Source organism: Ornithorhynchus anatinus, chromosome 15 (genome assembly GCF_004115215.2).
Source record: "Ornithorhynchus anatinus isolate Pmale09 chromosome 15, mOrnAna1.pri.v4, whole genome shotgun sequence".
NCBI lineage: Eukaryota > Metazoa > Chordata > Mammalia > Monotremata > Ornithorhynchidae > Ornithorhynchus > Ornithorhynchus anatinus.
The window spans coordinates 3,223,702-3,232,930 of NC_041742.1; the positions used below are offsets into that span (position 1 = coordinate 3,223,702).

The window sequence follows — 9,229 nt, forward strand, 5'->3', positions numbered from 1 at the left end:
TACAACGAGCTCACATTCTAGAAGAGAGGAGATACATGTTGATACAAATAGACATGGATATAAATGAAATGACTGATATGTACCTAAGTGCCATGTGGCGGGGCAATGGGGGAAGAGCCAAGGGAACATGTCAAGGTGACAGGGAAGGGAGTGGGAGATAAGGAAAACTGGGGATTGGTCTGGGAGGGCTCTTGGAGGAGATGTGCCTTCAGTGAGGCTTTGAAGAGAGGCAGAGTAATTGGCAGACTCAAGGAAGGATGGCCTTCCAGGACAGAAGTAAGACGTGGGCCAGGGTTCGGTGGTGAGACAGGCAAAGTGAGGCCCAGGGAGAAGGTTAGCGGCACCAGAGGAGCGGAGTGTGCAGGTTGTCGTAGAAGGAGAAAAGTGAGGTGAGGTAGGAGGGGGCAAGGTAATGGAGAGGCTTAAAGCCAAGGGCAAAGAGTTATTTTGTGATAGGTGGATGGGCAACCACTGGAGATTTTTGAGGAGGGGGATGACATCCTGAAAGTTTGAGGAAAGATAATCCAGGCAGCAGAGTGAAGTATGAATTGGAGTGGGGAGAGGCAGGAGGTTGGGAGGTCAGACAGGAGGTTGATGCAGAAATCTAATCTCCCGTGTGGCTTCAGCAGGGTCCAGCCTGCCAAACCAAACCCCCCCGCCCCCCCAGTTAACAGGGCAGGGGGAGAGGGGAGAGAACAGAAATCTGTTGAGAAACCAGCTGGCCCCCACCGCCTCCCACATCATCATCATAACTGTGGTGGCACAGAGAAGCAGCGTGGTTTAGCGGGAAGAGCGCGGGTTTGGGAGTCGGAGGATGTGGGTTCCAATCCCTGCTCCACCATTTGTCTGCTGCGTGAGCTTGGGCAAGCAACTTAAGTTCTTTGTGCCTCAGATACCTCCTCTGCAAAATGGGGATAAGGAAGGTGAGCCCCATGTGGGACGTGGACTAGATCTAACTGGATTATTTTAACTCTCCCAGTGCCTATAACAGTCCCTGTTAATAATAAAGTGCCGAACAAATACCATAAAAAAGAAAGGAGAACATGTATTGAATTCCCATCCTATAGATGAAGAATCTGTGGCCCAAAGCAGGTAAGTTACTTAACCCAGGTTTACACAGCAGGTAGGTGGCAGAGGAAGGATCGGAACCCAGCTCTTCTGACTCCCGGATGGGCACTCTCTCCACTGATTGGCCTGGCTTTCCTCTATCTCTGGCAGGAATGGATTCCCTCAGATGAATTCTCAACTTTCTGAGTTCCAGGAGGGACAGGACCAGGCCTCAGAACTTCTTTTACCAGCAGGCTTCATTTCTGGAGAGGATCCTAGCGGCCCCCTTGGGGGGATGGGGCCTGGTCTCCCATTCCCCCTGGTGTCCCACTCCCCTCAGTGCCCCTTCCCAGTCACCAATCCGCCTCATAGGGCTATGGGAATTGGCCGGGGCAACCGGGCTGCTGTGAACAAGGGGGGAGTCTCTCCAGATCGGGGCTTCTGGCTAGGGCCTAAACTATAAGCTCCTTTGGGAACATGTCTGTTTATCGTTATAGTGTACGCTCCCAAGCACTTAGTACAGTGCTTTGCCTGCGCTAAGCTCCCGATAAATGCAATTGAATGAATGCATGAATGAAAGTTTTGGGCAGGAAACCTGTCCACCAACTCCACTATATTGCAGTCTACCAAATGGTAGAGTGCTCTACACACAAGTGCTCAGTAAATACAATCGATTGAGAAAGACCTTCCAAGGGAAAGTCCAAGAAAGAGTACTCAGGAGTGGAGATTGAGGTATTAAACTCCTGCCATGGTGCAGAGAGGCTCTTCCAGGTCAGACCCGCAGGAACCACTACTTACCACCCAGTTTCTTATGTCCAAACCCCATTGTACCCCCTAAGCCCCGTGGTGGGTTACTCCCCAGATGGGTGGGGTCTTAGGAGACAACAGGCAGGAACCAGAAAGTCAGTCCCAAGGCCCCCTTTCTAGACTTTGAGCCTGTTGTTGGGTAGGGATTTTTCTCTATCTTTTGCCAAACTGTTCTTTCCAAATGCTTACTACAGTGGTCTGCACACAGTAAGCACTTAATAAATTTGAATGAATGAATGGAATGAACATTGCTTTCCCCGAAAGAGCTCAACCCCACTGTGAAGGTAAGCAGACACCAGTGCTTACCACAGAATTTCTTGTGTCCAAACCCCATTCTACTCCCTAAACCCCGGGGTGGGTGGCTCCCAGACAAGGTGGGGCCTTAGGAGTCAACAGGGAGGAACCTGAAAGTTTGCCTTGTTTTTCTTCCTACACATTTCCTCCGTTCTGGACTGCGAGCCCGTGGTTGGGTAGGCATTATCTCTATCCGTTGCTGAATTGTACTTTCCAAGTGTTTAGTACAGTGCTGTGCACACAATAAATGCTCAATAAATACACTTGTATTGAATGAATGAATACCAAGCACTTAGTACAGTGCTCTGCACAGAATGCTCGGTAAATACAATTGATTGATGAAAGACCTTCCAAGAGTACTCAGGAGGGAGACTGAGGTATTAAACCCCTGCCAGGGTCCAGAGGGGGTCTTCCAGATCAGACCTGCTCCTTCCAGGTAAGAGTTAAGTGGCTGATGTGTTTCACAGGTGCTACCACTCCGAGGCTACGCCCACCAGATCCCGTGCACTGCTTTCAGCGGGACCCCCGAGGAAGTCAGGGCTTTGAGCTCGGCCATGGTGACGCTGCTTTCTCCGAGGAAGCTTAACTGCACTGTAAAGGTAAGCAGACACCAGCGCTTATCACCCAGTTTGTTGTGTCCAAACCCCATTCAACCGCCAAAACCTTGGGTTGGGTGACTCCCAGACAGGTGGGGCCTTAGGAATCAACAGGCAGGAGCCTGAAAGTTTGGCTTTTCTCCCTGCACGTTCCCCCATTCTAGACTGTGAGCCCGTGGTTGGGTAGGCATTGGCTCTGTTGCTGAATTGTAATAATAATGTTGGTATTTGTTAAGCGCTTACTATGTGCCAAGCACTGTTCTAAGCGCTGGGGGAGATACAGGGTAATCAGGTTGTCCCACGTGAGGCTCACAGTTAATCCCCATTTTACAGATGAGGTAACTGAGGCCCAGAGAAGTGAAGTGACTTGCCCACAGTTACACAGCTGACAAGTGGCAGAGCTGGGATTCTAGCTCATGCCCCTGACTCCAAAGCCCGGGCTCTGTACTTTCCAAGTGCTTAGTAAAGTGCTCTGAACACAATAAACGCTCAATAAATATGCTTGTATTGAATGAATGAATACCAAGCACTTAGTGCAGTGCTGTGCACACAGTGCTCGGTAAATACAATTGATTGAGAAAGACCTTCCAAGAGAAAGTCAAACAAAGAGTATTCGGGAGGGAGGTGGAGGTATTAAACCCCTGCCAGGGTGCAGAGAGGGTCTTCCAGGTTAGTCCCGCTCCTTCCAGACAAGGGTTAAGTGGCTGATATGTTTCACAGGTGCTACCATTCTGATGTTCCACCCACCAGATCCCGTGCTGTGCCCTCTGTGGGACCAGACCACCGAAGAGGTCCGTCCTCTGAGCTGGGCAGTGGTGAAGCAGCTTTCTCTGAGGGAGCTCTGAAGTTCAACCCCACCATGAAGGTAAGCGGACACCACCACCACTTATCACCCAGTTTCTTGTATCCAAACCCCATTCTACGCCATAAACCCCGGGGTTGGGTGACCCCCAGACAGGTGGGGCCTTAAGAGTCAACAGGCAGGAACCTGAAAGTTTGCTTTGTTTTTCTCACCACACACTCCCTGTTTCTAGTATGTGAGTCTGTTGTTGGGTAGCGATTGTCTCTATAGCTGAATTATACTTTCCAAGTGCTTACTACAGTGATCTGCACACCAAGTGCTCAGTAAATAGCCTTAATTTTACTGAATGAATACCAAACAGTAGAGTGCTCTGCACAGAGTTCTCAGTAAATACAATTGATTAAGACCTTACAAGAGAGTCAAAGAAAGAGTACTTAGGAGTGGAGATTGAGGTATTAAACCCCTGCCAGGGTCCAGAGAGGGTCATCCAGGGCAGACCCGTGCCTTCCAGGCAAGGGTTAAGTGGCTGATGTGTCTCACAGGTGCTACCACTCGGAGGCTCCGCCCTCCAGATCCCGTGCAGTGCTCTCAGCGGGACCCATAGGAGGTCAGAGCTCAGAGCTGGGCAATGATGAGGTTGCTTTCTCTGAGAGAGCTCAACCCCACAGTCAAGGTAAGTGGACACCACCACCTACCTCCCAGTTTCTTGTGTCCAAACCCCATTCTACCCCCTAAACCCCGGAGTGGGTGACCCCCAGACAGGTGGGGCCTTAGGAGTTAACAGGCTGGAACCTGAAAGTTTGCCTTGTTTTTCTCCCTGCATGTTACCTCCTTCTAGACTGGGAGCCCATGGTTGGGTAGGGATTGTCTCCATCTGTTGTCGAATTGTACTTTCCAGGTGCTTAGTACAGTGCTCTGCACACAAAGTGCTCAATAAATATGCTTGAATTAATGAATATCTAACCCTTATTATAGTGCTGTGCACACAGCGCTCAGTAAATACAATTAATTGAGAAAGACCTTCCAAGACAAAGTCAAACCAAGAGTACTCAGGAGGGAGATGGAGGTATTAAACCCCTGTCAGGGTGCAGAGAGGGTCTTCCAGGTTAGTCCCGCTCCTTCCAGACAAGGGTTAAGTGGCTGATATGTTTCACAGGTGCTACCATTCTGATGTTCCACCCACCAGATCCCGTGCTGTGCACTCTGTGGGACCAGACCACCGAAGAGGTCCGTCCTCTGAGCTGGGCAGTGGTGAAGCAGCTTTCTCTGAGGGAGCTCTGAAGTTCAACCCCACCATGAAGGTAAGCGGACACCACCACCACTTATCACCCAGTTTCTTGTATCCAAACCCCATTCTACGCCATAAACCCCGGGGTTGGGTGACCCCCAGACAGGTGGGGCCTTAAGAGTCAACAGGCAGGAACCTGAAAGTTTGCTTTGTTTTTCTCACCACACACTCCCTGTTTCTAGTATGTGAGTCTGTTGTTGGGTAGCGATTGTCTCTATAGCTGAATTATACTTTCCAAGTGCTTACTACAGTGATCTGCACACCAAGTGCTCAGTAAATAGCCTTAATTTTACTGAATGAATACCAAACAGTAGAGTGCTCTGCACAGAGTTCTCAGTAAATACAATTGATTAAGACCTTACAAGAGAGTCAAAGAAAGAGTACTTAGGAGTGGAGATTGAGGTATTAAACCCCTGCCAGGGTCCAGAGAGGGTCATCCAGGGCAGACCCGTGCCTTCCAGGCAAGGGTTAAGTGGCTGATGTGTCTCACAGGTGCTACCACTCGGAGGCTCCGCCCTCCAGATCCCGTGCAGTCCTCTCAGCGGGACCCATAGGAGGTCAGAGCTCAGAGCTGGGCAATGATGAGGCTGCTTTCTCTGAGAGAGCTCAACCCCACAGTCAAGGTAAGTGGACACCACCACCTACCTCCCAGTTTCTTGTGTCCAAACCCCATTCTACCCCCTAAACCCCGGAGTGGGTGACCCCCAGACAGGTGGGGCCTTAGGAGTTAACAGGCTGGAACCTGAAAGTTTGCCTTGTTTTTCTCCCTGCATGTTACCTCCTTCTAGACTGGGAGCCCATGGTTGGGTAGGGATTGTCTCCATCTGTTGTCGAATTGTACTTTCCAGGTGCTTAGTACAGTGCTCTGCACACAAAGTGCTCAATAAATATGCTTGAATTAATGAATATCTAACCCTTATTATAGTGCTGTGCACACAGCGCTCAGTAAATACAATTAATTGAGAAAGACCTTCCAAGACAAAGTCAAACCAAGAGTACTCAGGAGGGAGATGGAGGTATTAAACCCCTGTCAGGGTCCAGAGAGGGTCTTCCAGGTTAGACCTGCGCCATCCAGGCAAGGGTTAAGTGGCTGATGTGTCTCACAGGTGCTACCACTCTGAGGCTCCGCCCACCAGATCCCGTGCACTGCTCTCAGCGGGACCCATAGGAGGTCAGAGCTCAGAGCTGGGCAATGAGGCTGCTTTCTCTGAGGGAGCTCAACCCCACCGTCAAGGTAAGCAGACACCACCACCTACCTCCCAGTTTCTTGTGTCCAAACCCCATTCTACCCTCGTAAGCCCGGGGTGGGTGACCCCCCCCAGACAGGTGGGGCCTTAGGAGTCAACTGGCTGGAACCTGAAAGTTTGCCTTGTTTTTCTCCCTGCATGTTACCCCCTTCTAGACTGGGAGCCCATGGTTGGGTAGGGATTGTCTCCATCTGTTGACGAATTGTACTTTCCAGGCGCTTAGTACAGTGCTCTGCACACAATAAGCGCTCAATAAATATGCTTGAATTGAATGAATGAATACCAAACACTTAGCACAGTGCTGTGCACACAGCACTCAATAAATACAATTAATTGAGAAAGACCTTCCAAGAAAAAGTCAAACAAAGAGTACTCAGGAGGGATATGGATGTATTAAACCCCTGTCAGGGTCCAGAGAGGGTCTTCCAGGTTAGACCTGTTCCTTCTAGGCAAGGGTTAAGTGGCTGATGTGTCTCACAGGTGCTACCACTCTGAGGCTCCGCCCATCAGATCCCGTGCACTGCTCTCAATGGGACCCATAGGAGATCAGGGCTCTGAGCTGGGCAATGATGAGGCTGGTTTCTCTGAGAGAGCTCAACCCCACAGTCAAGGTAAGCAGACACCACCACCTACCTCCCAGTTTCTTGTGTCCAAACCCCATTCTACCCTCGTAAGCTCGGGGTGGGTGACCCCCAGCCAGGTGGGGCCTTAGGAATCAACAGGCAGGAACCAGAAAGTTTGGCTTGTTTTTCTCACCGCATGTTCCTTGCTTCTAGACTATGAGCTTGTTGTTGGGTAGAGATTGTCTCTATTGCTGAATGGTACTTTCCAAATGTTTAGTACAGTGCTCTGCCCACAATAAGCGCTCAGTAAATATGCTTGAATTGAATGAATACTTAACACTAGAGTACTGTGCGCACAGCTCTTGGTAAATACAATTGATGGAGAAAGACCTTCCAAGATAGTCAAAAAGTACTCAGGAGGGAGATGGAGGTATTAACCCCCTGCCAGGATGCAGAGAGGGTCTTCCAGGTGAGACCTGCACCTTCCAGGCAAGGGTTAAGTGGCTGATGTGTTTCACAGGTGCTACCACTCTGAGGCTCCGCCCACCAGATCCCGTGCACTGCTCTCAGCGGGATTGCTGAAAAGGTCAGAGCTCTGAGTGCGGCCATGGTGACTCTGCTTTCTCCTAGGAGGCTTAACGGCATTGTGAAGGTCACTCTCAGAGGGACCACGGGACCATCAAGGTGGTCAGGGCTCTGAGCTGGGCAATGGTGAATGGTGACGCTGCTTTCTCCTTCTCCGAGGGAGCTCAACCCCACTGTCAAGGTAAGTGAACACCACCTATCACCCAGTGTCCTGTGTCCAAACCCCATTCTACCCCCTAACCCCCTGGGGTGGGTGCCCCCAGGCAGTTGGGGCCTTAGGAGTCAACAGGCTGGAACCTGAAAGTTTGCCTTGTTTTTCTCACTGCACATTACCTGCTTCTAGACTGAGACCCTGTTATTGGCTAGGCATTGTCTCTCTTGGTGAATTGTACTTTCCAACCACTTAGTACAGTGCTCTATACACAGTAAACACTCAATAAATGCAATTGAATTGAATGAATGAATTCCAAACACTTAGTAGAGTGCTCGGAGAATACAATTGATTGAGAAAGACCTTCCTAGAGAAAGTCAAAGAAAACTCGGGAGGGAGATTGAGGTTATTAAACCCCTGCCAGGGTCCAGAGCGGCTCTTCCAGGTCAGACCCGTGCCTTCCAAGCAAGGGTTAATTGGTTCTGTCTTACAGGTGCTACCGTTTTGAGGCCTTGGGCATCTCAGCAATGGTAAGGCTGCATTCTCCTAGGGAGCTCAAGCTCACTGTGCAGGTAAGCAGACAGCACCGCCTACTGCACAGTTCCTCCTGCCCAAACCCCCATTCTTTCCTGTGTTCAAACCCCATTCTACCCCCAAAACCCTAGGGTGGGTGACAGGTGGGGCATTAGGATTCAACGGGTGGGAACTTGTAAGTTTGGCTTGTTTTTCCTCACTGCACATTTCCCCCTTTTAGACTGTGAGATGGTTGTTGGGTAGGGATTTTTCTCTATCTGTTGTTAAATTGTATTTTCTAAGCACTTAGTACAGTACTGTGCACACAGTAAACACTCAAATACAGTTGAATGATTACCAAACTTTTAGCACAGTACTCTGCACACAGTGCTCAGTAAATACAAGTGATTGAAAGAGACCTTCCAGTACTCTGGAGGGAGATTGTCACAGTGAGCTCTTGACAAATGTCGCATTCATTCAATCAATCATATTTATTGAGCATTTACTCTGTGCAAAGCACTGTATTAAGTGCTTGGGAGAAGATGATATAACACATAAAATAGCCTGGAACTGCCAGGGAACTCACAACTTTGTGTTCCCTCTTCCCATACCCCTGAGCACCTTAACCCCTCTTCCCCTTCCTCCCATAAAATGGGAATGAAGACAGGGAGACCCACTTGGGCTGGGGGCTGAATCCAATGGGATTAGCTTGTATTGACCCCAGTGCTTAGTGTGGCTTAGTAAGTGGGTTTAAAATTGTATGTGGCCGTCTTTTTTATTTTTTTAAGTCAGGTCGAATACTCTTGAATGAAGCTTCTCCCTTGAGAATTAAATCACAGTACCAGTAAATGAGCTGGGCTGTTAGGATGAGCCAGCTGCATTGTGGAACTCAGCCAGAGCAAGTATAGAGGGTTTTATGGGGTCTGGATTTAAGGGATGTGTCACATATTGTCCAGTAGAGGTGATGAGGGGACCCGATCTCATTCTCAGATGGTCTCCTTCCGGGGCAGGACTCGATACGGAACAGAGTTGATCCTTGTCCGTCGGTCAAACAGTTGGCAGAGCTGGAATTAGAACCCATGGCCTCTAACTCTCAGGTCCATGATCTTTCCACCAGGCCACACTTCATCACTTGTACATTACCTTGATGCTTGGAGACTTAGCTTACCCCAGTTAGTTCTGAGGACAGATTTTTAGGCTTAAGTATGTATCTTTTTAGGCTTAAGTATGTATCTTTAAAGTCTCCTGATGGCCTCTTCCTGTGATTTATTTTAGGGTCGGTGTCTAGATTCGAGGCTCCTTGAGGGCAGGGAGCGCATCAGCTGAATTCTGTACT

The 9,229-nt window shown here is 49.4% G+C and overlaps 1 long non-coding RNA gene across 1 annotated transcript; it reads left to right on the top strand.

The window, feature by feature from the left end:
• The first annotated feature begins 5,949 nt into the window (after positions 1 to 5,949).
• LOC103170367 lies at positions 5,950 to 9,208 on the top strand. Its single transcript, XR_486126.3, has 5 exons — positions 5,950 to 6,068; positions 6,562 to 6,692; positions 7,275 to 7,410; positions 7,874 to 7,952; positions 9,169 to 9,208. It is a non-coding gene; the product is annotated as an uncharacterized LOC103170367 (long non-coding RNA).
• Positions 9,209 to 9,229: the final 21 nt, after the last annotated feature.